Here is a 15,805-nt window from a genome sequence, read left to right as displayed (position 1 = left end):
AAAAAAGAGGTGAGAAAATATATTCGGCAATTTTTGGTTTTCCCCCATTTGAGCAGATGGCGATTCGTAGTTCAAAATTTGTAACTCAAATTATTTCACATTTTTATTAATCAGTACAATATGTTTTTAAAACAACAAACTGCACTTAGAAATATCAGTGTAAGTTCTCCAATTCGCCTAGTTTCATCAGAGAGCAGTTTGAGATTTCGAGATTTTTATTAGCAATATTGGGGAACAGGGCACTCTAGTTCAGTATTTCAATAGTAATTATTTTTATTCCAGTGTTCAAAGTGTCTCATATGGGGGAGGGGCCGTTGAAAATAGTACAGAAAATTGCAATGAGGAGCTGTAAAAAGCTGGGAGAATCTGTTTCAAGATGTTTGCTTTTTTGGTAGAACAAAAAGTGCATTTTGTTAGAGACAAATATTTTGTGATAAAAAAACATTTTATGTGAAGTGTAGATTGGACTTTTAATATAAAAAAGAAATGTTAAACCATTCTATTTTAGGAAGGTTTGGCGTCTTAGAATGAAAGCTGTTAAAACTGCATATATTGGAATGTTCTCACAACTGTTGTCATCCTATGTTCCTCTCCAAACCTGTTAAATTGCATGAGTGTAGAAATAAGGGAGCTTTTTTATTATTATTAATTGACACTCATTTTTAGCTGGCATGTACTGGCAGGTTTTACCAGACAAACCTCAGACTATACAAGGCAGATCTTCAATCTGAAAGTTTGGGGGAATATTTCAAAGCTCTGTAATATGGAAGCTAGGAAGTGTAATATTAAAGTGATAAACATCTTATATTCAGTGTAATTCACAGTTTCTTTCATTCTTTTTACTATCTATAGATCTAAATCAAAACAAATTCCATAAAAGAGGGGGTTATTTTCAAGCACATTTTCCTTCAGAGAGCTCTTGAATATTTTATCATATCTATTTCTATACATATGCTATACATTTCTAGATCCCTGTTGAACAAAATCCAAGGTGATGATTAAAAAAAAAAAAAAGAAAAGAAAACAAAGTACACAAGATTATGACATTAGAATTCCTAGGAGATATAAAGTTAGCCTTGTAAATGAAATAAACTTGGTTTGGGCAATTAAGGAATACACAGGGATATTAAGTCAAAGAACAATATGTCTGAACTATTAAATTGTATTTTTTTCCAGAGGTTATTAAAAATGTATTTCAAATTACCAGAGTGGCAGGAAAAAATAAAAAAATAATAACTTAAAATCGGTTACATTTTCCTTTGCTCTTGAGAAGTCATGTTGGGTTTCATACAATGTGATTTCCAAGTAGAGTATTTCTGGGCACCAAATATCCTCTTTAGTTAGGATGCCTCAGAGGTTCACTCCCCACTTCCCAATAGTGAGACCTTTAGAGCTGTCACGGCAACAAATTGTGAATGGGTGAGCACTTCAACTGTCATCTAGCAATAGGAATATGTGGATTTTCCGGATGTCCCTCCAATTGTGCAGAACCCCGGGATTTAGACAAGCTCTTCACAAGGTCAAACAAAAACCAGACGCAAATCATGGTGCCGCTCAGCATCCGATGGGGCAAGAACTATAAGCTTATGATGTGAAGAGTGAATCTCTGGTGCCTGAACAGCGTCTGGGTCCTCAAATGGTTAATTCCCCCAGGCTGTCATATTGCATAAACAGATCCTCCTTTAATAAAATTAATTAGGTTCTGAGCTTTATAGGGTGATGCCCACTGACCCTTTACATGCCTATTGTTCCCAGATCCAAGAGAAAGAAAAGAGAGGCTGCCCAGTGGACAAGAGAGAGCCAAGTTGAAAGATCAGAAATCTCAAGGAAGAGCTGGGAGAGGGGCGGAGGAAGCTAGGTAGTGTTTGCTTCTGCACCGAACTTAAAAAAAACCAAAACAAAAAATCCCAAACCAACAGCACGGTGGTGGGGTTTTGCTAATTTCGCTTTTTGCACTCGCCACGGAATTCAGGCTACGTTGAGCTCCTGAGAAACATCCAGAGTAATTGCAGATAGCGGGGACGCACAGCTTTAGTTCAAAAAGACCCGAGGCATAGGGGCAGGATTAGGTGCAGGACTCCAGAGGTTCTGCAAAAGCAAACCAGGAACCTGCAAACCCACATAGATTCCCACTATATTCCTCCCTTTTCTTCTGGCAACCCAGCCAAAGCTATTATGAGCATTTCACGGCACAAGTTGCTTCTTTTAAGTTTGCTAAGGAAACTCCGAGGGTGGGGGCCGGGGCCGGGGTGGGAAAAGGCGAAATAAGGACCGTGGTCTTTTTCGTCTTTTCTTTATCACCAGGGACTTGAGGTCTCGGTCCTAAGGATTACGTGAGCGCATCCCGGGTGCTTCTTGTCGTAGGAAATCTGAGACACGACAGCAAATACTGCCTGATTTTGTTAGGAAAATGTTTGAAAGGGAAAGAAAAGAAAAAATCGTCATCGACCGGATGTTTCCAATTACAAGGGAGCCAGAGATCAGAAGCGGGGTGGGGGGTGGGGGTGGGGGTGGGGGGGAGACGGGATGGAGAGGACGGGGCAAGATTTGGAGAGTATGTGGGTTGGAAGTGGGAAGAGACGCGACAGGGCAAAATGCAAGAAATGAGGCTTCTGTGAGGAGAAGAGGAAAATAGGAAAATGAAGCAGAACTAGAAAAAATGACAAAGTGTTGAGTGCTGATTTATTGCAGAAACCTCTGGTCATTTCCATATATTGAAATGCGCCCAAGCGGCCAGTCAGTCAATTTCTCGTGAGCTGCTGCCGCCGCTGCCCACGGCTGCCCACGTGACTCCCCTCAGCCTCTTTTCCACCCGGCCCCTGATCCAGAGAGAAGAGGAGGAAAGAGAGAGTGTGAAGCAGAGGAGGCATCTGTGTACTCTAGTGGGTGATGTGAGAAAGAGACATTTGTGTGGGTCTTTGGGAAAGGAGGAATGTGGCCTAGGGAGGGGAGAGCTGGGTTTCTAGCTCCATTCAGAGGTTACCTCCTTACCTCCCTCTGGCATCATTCCTTCTGTTTCTCTCTCCTCTCTATCTCTCTTTCTCTCTTTTCCCCTTTATCTCCTCTTTATCTCTCCCCTCTTAAAAAAGGGGGAAAGAGGGCAGAATGCAGAGATAGAAAAACCCATCTAGCTACAAATACTTAATGGAGATGGGTGTGGAGATGTAGGCTATTCAAGTCAGATTTGATTTTGGTGTCTTTGATACTATGCGTTGCTTTGGTAGATTTTTCTTAAAGAAAGGCACGGGTACACACACACACACACACACACACACACACACACACACACACACACACACACACACACACACACACACACACACACACACACACACACACACACACACACACACAAATCCTAGATAAAAGCCAGTGAGTTGTTAAAAATGAATTTGCAGCATTAGAGCTGTTAGCATCATTCAGCAAGCAGCAAGCTTGATAATTTCCAGGTGTTGGGGAAAGCCGTTGTCCGGGAGCTCTTACAGAGCTTATAAATCCCTGTTGGGAGGGAGAAAAAAAATCTTTGGAGGTGAATGAAATATCAAATCACAAGACTGCTATGTAGATTTATGATTGCATAAGAGGCTTGATCATTTCCATATACTGAAATGTGCTGTCCTCCTGAGTCTGCCCAGCCCTTCCAGGAGACGAGGAGCTCCGTTCTGCCTTGATCAATGTTGACTATGAAGCAAGAAAGGGGGGTGGGGGGGGTGGAAAGCAGGCTGGCACCAGATGGAGCGGGGTCTCGGGAAAGGTCAAGGTTAGCCCAGGCTGCTATTGAGTCGGTAGCAGCCTCACAGATAGATCTCTGCCTCGAAGGCACCCACTGGGGCTTCTCAAAATCAAATCTAATAGAAAAGGCAGTCACAGAATGAAATCGCTTCATCTGAATGCTAAAATTGTTATTAGGCTACATTAGAGAGATATCAGGCACGTGGTTACCAAAAAAGGGAGCATGCCTAGCAGTTTGTGTCTGAAAGAAAAGCTATGAATATGTTGATAACATCAGTAATGGGCAAGTAGAAGAGATGGATATTTTCTTTTTGTCTGAAGACAAGATTAACATATTAAATGAACATTTTAAAAAAAATTAAAGCAGGACTACCTATACTTTGAATTGCTCAGAATTTTTCTTCGGGGAGGGGGAGGGGTGAAAATCACACAATCCAGAAATAAGTGATCCTTATTGATTTAGAAGTTTGACTCACTCAAAGAATTTTGTTGGTATTTTTTGCCAGGTTTGTGTGTACCTTTGGAAGTTTATTCCTCAGACATTACATTATGGGTTGACACTGCTGTGAAAATCAGACTTTCTGGCTTTAGACCACTGGAAATCTATCAGAGGCCTTCCTCCTTTTCTTCCTCTTTCCCCTCGTCTTTTTCCTTTTGCATTCTTTTTGGAGACAGAAACTGTTTCTGGAGAAAATTTCATTTCCCAGGCAAACCTCAGCCTAGGATACTCCGTGGGATCAGATATACATAGCCTGATAGAGTAGTCACACTAGGATTTTTCAGACAGTCTCTCCCCCCAATTATCGTAACGAAACCCACATTAGCTGTTTTTAACCTACAGCACAGCCATATCTTAAAGAAGGATTTAGTCTTGTAAAATAAATGCGAGCTACACTAGATTAAACATGATGACTGTACTCCAAGGGTTAATAAATTTAGAATTAACAGATCATCCCAGCTTGATACAGCTACTATAGATGATTTAATATGCAGCCTAAGCAGGTTGACAGTCAGCTCACAGATGCAGATAAGATCAAACAGTCTCTTGATTCAATAGATTGAATGGTTGTACCGAGTGTCTAGAAGGTGAGTGACAGAACATATATGGCAGGGGTTCTGGTAAAGAGGAGCTTCGATTTCCAACTGCTGTTTTGTGCACTGCTTTTCTTTTTCTAACAGTTCACCTTCTGTGGCAATAAAACCCAGAGTGGGAGGTTAAAAATTCTCCTCGTCATACCGAGTAATGGGTGCTTGTTTAAATTTTGGGTAAGGAAAAGATGGATGCCTTTGATATCAAGATCTATTTCTAATTAGTTCTGCCTGGTAAATAGTACCCACCAGTTCCTCTCCCTCTCTCTCTTTATGGGTCTCAGGTCAAAGCTTGACAGACAGGATACAAGATTCCTGGATGATGCAGATAAAGGCAGGATCGTTGCTGAAATTATATAGGTAATTTCCTCAATCCCTCTACTTTGCTCCAGCTGTGAAGATCTGCATATGGAAACGAGGCATGGAGCTAAGTTGAAATTCAAACTCCGGTATATAGCCACTGCAAAGTGTTTACACTCGTACAGAGCTTACATTTCTGAAACTGATGCTAAAAATTAGCAAAACCGGGGGGCTTGGGGCATTGTCAAAGACTGAGAACAGTCCAACAGAAGCTAAGAGTGTCTGTTGTCAAGGCTTGTCTTGGTGGCTGTAATCTAAAGTTTCTAATACCTCCCTGGGTTTTTTGGGTTTTTTTGTAGGTTAATTTCCTTTTATCTATTCCAATTCTAGTATTTAAACAAGAAGACAAAAGACAATCTTGATAGAAGTATATGTGATTTGATGTGATAGACAAGTTTTTTTTTTTAACAGTTTTTATGATTTGATCAAGAGCAAGGGCTCCTCCTAAACCCATTAGAATCTGTCATGTGAATATATATTCAGGCAATTTAAAAATGCATATTATGTATTCAATAGACCATCACAAGTCTGAATTGTATCTTGTTATTCTGTTCTATCAACCCCACCCCCCAGTCTTAATATGAACATCTGTAATAGAGTGACTATAGAGCCATGGGAATCAGTTTTCCAATGTTCCTAACTTGGTTATTTCATTTATTTATTTTATTTCATTTTGTTTTGAATATCAAAATGTCCAGTCCACACTATGAACTAATAGCCCTCAAAAATTTCCTTTAATAAGTGATGCCATTTAAAACTGTGTAATAGCTCTACATGCTGTTAACACTAACTTTTCCCTTTCCGCTCTAATGTTCTAGTGGGTAGCAGGATTCAGAATTTATTATCATTAGATAATCTCTAGAAAATTCTTAAAACATTTCATTTGTTGAAAATGCTGCTTCGGATCTCGGTGAGATGTGTTTTATTGAGAAAATCTATCTCTATGTAACGTGCATATTTAAAGGTTTTGAGATAAAAGCGAGTCTTCCACATTTTAGGTTGAGGAAAGTGTTTAAAGTGGAATCGTGGCTGGCAGGAGGAACTCTGAACTTTAGTATGGCTGTACCCGGAGAGGGGTAGTGGGCATTCATTTCAGATATTAACCAGATCTAAATGCTTCCGAATTTCATTCTTCCTTTCTTGGACAACCTGTGATTGCAGCAGGGGGCACCACCAACATACGAATTACTTGGAAGTAGGCAGCTCTGGCTCTCCTGTTTCCCTCACTACTTGGAGGCATAACCACTGAAAACAGTTATCTCTCAGAAATTTGCATATTTATGGTGCCTCCTGCAGGTTCCTGTGATTGCTTTACAGTCAGAAAAGGTAACGGAAAAAATATATATCCTCCTTTAAAACATGAAAAAGGATCACATAGGAACATTGACTCTAATAGGAGTCTAATCCTTGCAAAGCCCGTAGCATGAAATTTGTTTCCTGAACATTTTTGTTTTGGTTTTATTTTAGAATTTGAAGGGAATATTTTGGAAGTTATGGGACTAAGTCCCTGATTCCTTGAAAATAGATATAGAGAGATGCTGAATGTTTTGAGGGGAAAAAAATTAGTATAGACTTACTTATTCATTGAATGACTACCTCTAAAGAACAGAAAATTCCTTACAGGCAGGGAAAAGTCACCAAATAGATCATTTAAAAGCCTAGTTCCATGGCACATATATATTTTTTAGTCCTCATCATAAGCAATGAACAAATGTGCAGTGTACCTTTGGATATAAAAGTTAATTTGGTCTCAGAAGAGAATAGTTTCATTTTTATTGGCTCAGAGTTCCAAGGGTAGCTTTGATACACCTTTTCTTTCAGACCTTTTTGACCTTCTTTGTGGAAACTGTACATGGTCCAGACACTCAGGCTTGTTTGGTTCTGGATGCCAGATTTTCTTACTCTACTCACTCTCTTGAAAAGCATTCTACCAAAGTAATCATCATAATTGAAATTACACCCAGAAAAATCTAATCTTATCTCCACCTCAGGACCAAGGTGCAGTTAAGATGCTGTTTTATCAGGGGTTTTAGTTCAGCAAGAGATTTCATATACTCTGTAATTGGCAGTACCCGAACACAGGAATATTTAGGGAAGATGGGGGCTCAAGCTTTAAAAATCTGAGTCGTCCTCCTTCTTTGTATATTCATCAGGACCTCATGCTTATTTTATCACACGTCTATTATACTTAATTTCCTTCACTCTTAGAAGACCAGTGTGCAGTGCACACAGAACTGATATCAGCAAACATGCTTAGTAATCGTGGAATTCCACAATACACGGCCTTCTCTGTATCTCATCCTCTCTATGGAAATGCCTATCAAAATCAAGAAGATAAAAATAATTTTTCCTGCAATTAGACTTTATATAAAAAAGAAACCATGTAGTAAAAGTAATATGTGCTATCAATAATACGTGGTGACATAAATGCCCAAACTGTGAGCAGAAGGATTCTCTTTTCACACATTAGTCACCACAGCAGTGTGTATACATGTGTGCTACCTTTCAGTGTAACATTAGGTGATATATCTGTTTGTTAGTCTAGCTGGGGAAATTCTCATTAAAATAATTACTGCCATCATCTTATTATTTCAGTGCAAGTTTACCCACAATGTTTAGGCATTTGGTATTATGTTAGAAAAAAATATATACTTTGAGATTAGCATTTATTTCCTTGCTGCTGGTTGATCTCTCATCTCTAAAAAATTAAAGATTAAGAAGAGATAGTAACTGGACTCAAGGGTTCTTTTGCCCCTTTCAGCTCTCATAGTCAAAATTTTCTTCCTTCTGGAATGTTTAAAAATTTGAAGTAATGAATCACAACTTTTTAGCATTGTCACAAAAGTATTAATTTTGGATGTTTCTATGAACCAGATCTTACACAGGGTAAAACAGCTGAAAACACAATCCTGGACTCGGCATTTAAATTTCACTCTTTTTTCACATTAATTTTAAGAGATTGAAACCATTAAATGTGAAAATCAGTGGAAATAAAAAAACCCATCTTGGAATTCTGAAGATATTGCTGAAGCTAAAGTTATATCAATAAAAAAAAAAAGTTCCATTTTGGTTGAAGGCTGCTTCTCAGCTTGATTTATTTATGCTAAAATAAAAGAAAAAAAATTGAGGGTTGCAAGTTTCCACTTAGGAGAATTGACTTCTTGTAAAATACATGTTTTAAAATGAGCATACTTAAAATGTTCTAGAACTATTAAGTCAACACATGCAAGATCTATGATCTTTAGCAAAACCCCTTTATGTACTGAATATTCAAATAATTCATGTATATGCTTTCCACCCTTAATATATTTATAGACAGAAGCTAAGTTTATTTTGAAAATTAACTAATTTTGTGTTTTCTCCTACTAATTAAGCTCTGAGTTCAAGATTCAATATTTTGAGACAGTCATGATTCATTTTCCATCATATTTGAAGCGGGCATACAGATATTTCCCTTGCTCCCTGAGCTAGGCCACAAAAATCACTGTTTGGGGATGGATGGGAGGGGGGGTTGCCAGTTTAAGGCTCTGTGAGCTTCACTTGTTTCAAATGAGAGCCAGCTAGAATAGGCCTTGATATTTAAAGAAGGTAGGATCTGGAGAATCAGGCTCCAGAATTAATCTCTCAGAGTTACTCTGTGTTACAAGGCACTTGGAATCTGGCTGTTTGAACATTTTACTGCATTTCAAAATCTGAGAATTGAGAACAATAGTAAAGACATTTTGTCTATGGTAGGTAGGATTTTGAAGTTCCTAGGAATCTAATGGTCTACTTTGTAAGTCTTTATTCATGTACCAGACATTTTCCTAAGGTCCTACTCTGTGCTGAGGGGGAAGAAGATGAAAATGACAGAGGCTGTGCCCTATGAGCACTAACAACTCAGGACTTAGGTAATGTAGTGGATTTTATGACGTAGGTTATTATATGAAATATTCACAGAGAGACGTGTAGTTGTTCCCACCTGGTGCAAATGGGCATACACTTTATAATATGTGGGTTAGATAGCAATGCAAATGGCCCATACTCCTTAACTATATAAAAAGTTAAAAATATGATTTTCCACTATGTATTGAATTTATTAGTGAGCAGACACAAACACCTGACTTTTTAACCACCAGCAGCAACTGAAAACGCATTTGTGGAATTCATTCCTTCCTTCCTTCAACAAATGTATTAAATGCCTACTATGTGTTAGGGCACCGAAACAATGTTATTTAAAAAATGATACATTTACAAATGCATGGTAGGAATAGTCTATAATATTGTTTACAAAACAAATGGTAGCACAGAAAGCTCATTTCTTAAAAGTAACTAGTTGAGTTAGTATCTGATAACATTATAAAAACCGTTAAAACAATAGATTACTACAGATATTCATGACCAAGCCTCATTACTTACCATTCTTATTTCTGGGAAACAAGTTCTTTCTCCAGAAAGTAAAAATATGGTGTCAGAAGTGATCAGAGCTGTGTTGATCCTTGCTACAGGTTTAGCACTGTTTATATCAGCAGTGTGAAGCTAGGGCTATACAAAGCAGGGATAATAGTGCTCATTTGTGTGGCTTTGGCATGTGCGACTCGTGAACTTTATGTGACATGCTTGTGCCTGTGTATGTGTATCTTACTGCCTTAAAAATAAAAAAAAATCCAAAAGCAGGGACCATGTCTCATATTTGCTCAGTGCGATACTCCATAAAGAAAGAAAGAAAGAATAATAATTCTTAAGGCCAGATTCTTCATTTTATAGGAACCTGGAGGTTTAGATAACTGACCTTGTGCAAGGATTTTTTTAAAGAGAAAGAGAGAGAAAACAGGCAAATCGTATACAACCAGGGATGGGAGAGTAGAGAGATCTGTTTATTCTCTACCATGCTGCCAAAGAAGATGAGAAAGAGATAGGCAGTTTCTACCAGAAAAAAGACTGATGACTCTCAGGAATAAAAGGGAGTCTTAATTTCTAGAAAAGGGACCAGAATAGCCCCAGCTATTCGGTGCTCTCTGGGAATGGCTGTCATACATCTGGAGTGGTTGTGGGGCTAGGCATTTGTGGGGTTTATGAGAAACTGGCAGAGAAGAAACTTAAGCCTGGTGACATGTTTTGATGACTGCTTCTTTTGTCACCCAGCTAATTCCAAAGGAGACCAACTAAAGCTATTGTGAAGTGAGAATTACCAGAGCCTTATGGTACTTGGTGGCCTGACTTGGAGGTCTGATACCAGTCAGAGAGAACAGAGAAAAGGAACTGCCTTTCCTCTGGAAGTGAAACAGTTTCTAAATGAAGATGTGGTTGCAGTACAGCTCTTGGTGGGTCTTTCCCTGTGAAGTCGATGACTTTAGGGACCACCAACAACACCCAGTCAAGGCCACATCTTGGTTGGGGTGGGGGGCACAAAGCTGTATATGCATTTGAAAACCTTACTTTAACTCATTTTCCACCTGATCTTTATAGAATGGTTTTTCTAAAGCAACAGAGTTGGAGAAGGAATGGTTTGAGCTTCTTAATTCACTCCATCATTTGCCCTATTTCTACTGCCCTCTGGTGGACACGTTAATTAGAGAACCCCCCCCCGCCCCGCCCACGGCTGTGATCCTCACTATCATCTTCACCACCGTTACCACCACCACCATCATCACCATCGTCACCACGACCATCACCACCATCGTCACTACCATTCTTGTTTTCTTCATGCACAGAATCAGCATCAGTCACATCATCACTAATAAACATTAATTACATATTATGGTGCTGATATACCAGCTTAAGAGTACATGTTTCAAAATTCTGGTCCATTAGATAATTGAAGGTAAATTCTTCCTCAATCTGTCAACAAAGTCAAGCAGAGAAATACATAGTGTTTGTGTACAGTCCCTGGATAGTTCAGGGCTGACTACACCATGCTAGCTGTTGATTTCTGAACAAACTAAGTGATACCAGGAGAACTGCAACTTTTATGAAATAAGATGTTAACAGTAACTTTTATTTTTATCATATATTTGATAGACAAGATAAAGATCTGAGGTGCTTTATTTCTCTTCTTTGGTAAATTCATACTTTTTCATCAGAATGTAACTCAGAATGTAACACAGAATGTACACCTCTGTATATAGGCATGAGGTCACAACATTCCTTGACATATAGTCTTGATTTTTAAGTTGTTTCTGTGCATACACACACACACACACACACACACACACACACACACACACACACACACCCCACATATACATACCTCAGGATAATAAAATAATAAAAACATATAAAATAGCAAAGAGTACTTGTCCAAATAAAGGACTAACTGCCTATAAAATTTCCTTTTAGACAGTGAAGTCATAGCTAGAAGTTGGCAATAAGACCATCTGAAACCACTAAAAATCATTTCTGCAATATTCTGTGAAAGAGAGAGAGAGAGACAGGGGGAGAGAGAGAGAGAGAGAGAGACAGAGAAAGAGAGATCCAAAAGCTTCCTCAGCTGAGTTATTTTGCCTTTTATAAAACAACTTTGCATCTGGACTGATAACTTGAATTCCACCCAGTGCCATTTAAATAGCCCAAGTTATAAACCTCTTAAACTTGGGGTTTATAATAGAAACACTGACAGACCCTTAACTATAGTGCCTCTATAGTAATGAAAGCACAACTATTTCATTATAGCAGTGTCTGGCAGGGCTGCTATAATTAAGAGTCTGTCAGCGTTTCCATTATAAACCCAAATTTTAAGAGGTTTTTTAACTCACATTGTTTTAAATCACTTTGGGCTGAGACTTGCTGTACAAAATGTCAGACCAGATGTGTGTGTGTGTGTGTGTGTGGTGTGTGTTGCTTTTCCTTTTATTTACAAAAAAAAAAAAAGAGGCAAATAGGTGAAGTTTGCTTTTAAGATTAGGTATGAAAAACACATATTGAAAAATTATTGCCTTGCTAAAAGCAAAAAATTCAAGGAGGGGGCACAGAGAATAAAGTTTGAAATATCTTTTATTTTTGTTGTTCTGATTGTATTTTTTCTGTTAGAAGGGCTCTTATTTGGGGAAGCAGATTTGTACACATCCAAAGAGCAATGTTAAAAAAAAAACCCAAACCCAAACCCAAGCCAAAAAGTAGTGTTAAAAAAAAATCTTTTGATACTAGATTCTTGATACTGGCTTATTTGGAAGATGTTTGCTAATGTATGCTGCCGGAGATGATGGAAATAGCCTGCATTGTATTGTTAATTGTTCAGGTGCTCTGATATTTTGAATAATCTTTTTTTGAACTCACCATCCTTTGTGGGAATCACTTTTAGGCTTAAATATACTCTGACAGTAGGGTTGCCTGATCAAAGCCTTATTGGTTTCTGTGGGAAATGAATAGAATCTGGATGTTTATGTTGATTTTACGTATGTGGTGATGGGATTTATTGATTTATGTACTCAAAGACCATTTATTGAGCATCTACTGTATGCTGAGCATTTGCACTGGGAAGTCTCTAATGCAGTACATTCATTGGACTGGTAGCATTGCTGAGTATCTATGTGTCTTTGATATCAATGTTAAGAAGCTAAACTAAGTATTTCACCCAGCAGTGTTCTAGCCAGAACTCCTTTTCAGAGGGGCCCCTTACTTAAATGGTAAGACTACTGCTCCCCCTCTCCATACATTATAGACTCAGTACATAGCAGCCCCATCTAGAGGCCCCATCTAGAGACTTACTTAGAGCAGATTCAGCTTTTTCTTTCCTTCCTTCCTTTCTTTTTCCTTTCTTCTTTGGATAGGTCCATCTAGGTATATGAAACAACCTGCCAGTCAGCCAAATGCCCAGGGAGCCTCTGGAGAAAGATACCATGTTAATGGTTCTCCCAAGAACTTCCTTGGGGGAAGTCTGTGGCTTTGCAGAAAGTGTAGATACTGCCCTCCAGGGGCCTTCCAGGCTCTGGGTCACACTGAGAGTAGAGGAGGGAGGTCACCCCCTTCCTCAAGCACAATCCCCCTCTCTTTTAAGTTCATTTTTCCTTTGTCTTAACATCCTAGCACTCCCACCCTTAAGAACCCCAAATGCAAAACCTATGCCAAGTGTAGAATCCAAACGTAAGTTTTATTTTTATGAAGATGACTGCCCATTCTCTGTTTTCTGATCTGCCAATTAGGAAAATATTAAAAAAGAAAGAAAGAAAGAAAAGGAAAAAAGAAAGAGAAAAAAAGGATGAAGTAAAAAGCAAGGTGGGACTGATTGTATTTTAAATCATTCATTCAGTCATTCATTCATTTATCTTTAAGTCTATAAAGGTGTTTCCCCCTAAAGGCAGACACTGAATATTTTATTTAAATCTTGTAGTTTCCACAGAGACAGACCTTTTAACCCTTCATTCTCCAGCTCAGCCCGAGTCCCCCGCGCTAGGCGATCCTCTGCGCCAGGGCTGGGACTGTATTAAGTCTCCTTCTTCGAGCTGTTTGTTGACCACATTCACGTTCAGAGCCCTGGAGCTAAAAGCACTTTACACCATAAAATAAAAGCACTGTCTTTTTTTCTAAAAGGTTACGTCTGGAGGCCACGCGGCTCATACTTCATACCGAAAACTACTGAAAGGACTATGAAATCCTCTATGATTTACACTCTCTCACTGCATTAGGGTATAGATCTACTCGACTCTAAAAATACGGTGGGTTTCTAACCGACGTGAATATATGTGCATTATTTCAGAAAGTCTGTTAGAAAACTTGTCAACACATTATAAAGCATAAACCAGGGCTTGGCTATTAAGTACGGAGATCAGAGGCAGAATATATAGTGCAGGAAGTCCTGGGGAGTCTCCTCCGCGGGCGAGATAAAAAGGGGGAGGCAGGGTGGGGAGGGGTCGTCTGTTGGCCTGGAGTTTACACGCATTGTCGTCACCAAGGGTTTGGGAAAGAGACCACGGAGCGTCATTACCCTCGCGATGGAAGCAGGAAAGGTTCTACAGCTTCAAGCTAAGTTAACCAAATGGCCAAAAAATAATTTTAACGTTGTCATAATTTATTACTTTCTAAAAACCACTTCTGGAAAGGTAAATATACTTATTGTGTATCCAAGTGTGTGCGCTTAAAGTGACCTTTCGCCCCCTCTACAAAACCACCTGCATCATTAATCAATACTTATGTAATATTTTTAAATCTCTTAAAGCAACATATTTTTATTTCTTTAAACATACATGCAAACCCTCCCCCTCCCCCACTTTGGGGCGCATTTGCGAGCAACCAGCAGCGAGGAGGGAGGGGGTCACCGGTAGGGGAGAGCAAACGGGAGCGGGGCGGAGGGTCGGCCACAAGGAGGGATCAAATGCCCATACACAGCCCTGGGTTTCTGGACTGGGTGAAATCTGGCTGGGGGAGGGGCGGGAGCGGAGGGCAGTTCCCACTTCACCCGGGGCATTTTATGACGGTGAAATTAAATATATGTTAATGGGGGAAACGTCGCTGCATACCTCTCCATTGGCACTCAGGGAAAGCAGCTGCAAAACTGGCTTTTTAATGTATGTTTTAAGATGTGGTTTCGGAAGGAACCCCCCTGGAATCTGAAACAAGTGCAGTAACATAGCAGACCTACTTGTAACTAAGTGCTTAATTTCCTACGATTTTTAAAAAAGAAAATCAATAAAATGTTGCCAGTTATTTATTGGAAATAACCACAGATAGCGGCCCTGATAGGGTACCGGCTTTAGAGAGCACACAATTGTGTAATGAATTGTAATTCAGAAGACTGTTAAATGTGAACCACAGAACCTTTCAGAGGTAATAAAGTCATTACTTTTTACAGTACAGCCAACCCTGAAAAGCTTTATACACACCATTATATATAAATCATACACACACATATATATTTCCACAACACATATTCTCCCATTTATATATTTTCTCTCTACATGGACTTTTATGGATGGATGGGAACTATATTCAAATCTGGAAGGCTCGGTTCCGAAAGAATCTGGCTCACTGTGGGTACCTGAAGGCGCTTTTGTTTTATTTCTTTATTTTTCAAAGGCCTCCCAGGTGCACGTTCTCCTTCACTCTCCTCACCTTCCCTGCAACTGTCCTCCTCGCCGTCCCGCCTCCCTTCTCCCCCGCGATGACATTCATTTGGTGGCTACAGGCTGGTTTAACAAGACAGAAACAGACAGTAGTGGAAGAGACATGCTGACCTGCTCTGAAGAGCTCAATGAAAAGGGGAAATGGTGTCACGCACACGCTACGGAGCTTCGCTGCAAGTGAATCTGCCTGCTTCTTAGGCAGAATTTGAGGTCCTCCCCCCCTTGAACCGGAGGGAAACAGCACCGCCAACAAACTGCATTTCCACAAACCCAGTCCAGCCCATATCTCTCCTAATGTTCAGCACCCAAACCTCCTTTTCTTAGAGGGGCCCGAAGCTTCTCCGAGCTAGGCAAGCCAGTCATTTTCTAACAGAGTTGAAACTTTACTAAGAAGACACAGGAATAAACAGACGCTTGCAGGCGAGGCTGGGAGGTGGGTGAGCGCGTGCAAGCCCCGGGCCCTCGCTGTCAGCAGTAAAGCCCCCGGCCGGGTTGGTGATTTTAAGGAAACGGCACCCCTTAGACTGAAGAGGGGGACGAGAAGATGCGAGGGGTGTGGAGCCGCTTGGAGGAGAGGGAGGAAGCCT

This window comes from Cynocephalus volans, chromosome 14 (assembly GCF_027409185.1).
Source record: "Cynocephalus volans isolate mCynVol1 chromosome 14, mCynVol1.pri, whole genome shotgun sequence".
Taxonomy (NCBI): Eukaryota; Metazoa; Chordata; class Mammalia; order Dermoptera; family Cynocephalidae; genus Cynocephalus; species Cynocephalus volans.
The sequence above is the reverse complement of the archived record's forward strand: the minus strand, read 5'-3'. Positions refer to the sequence as shown.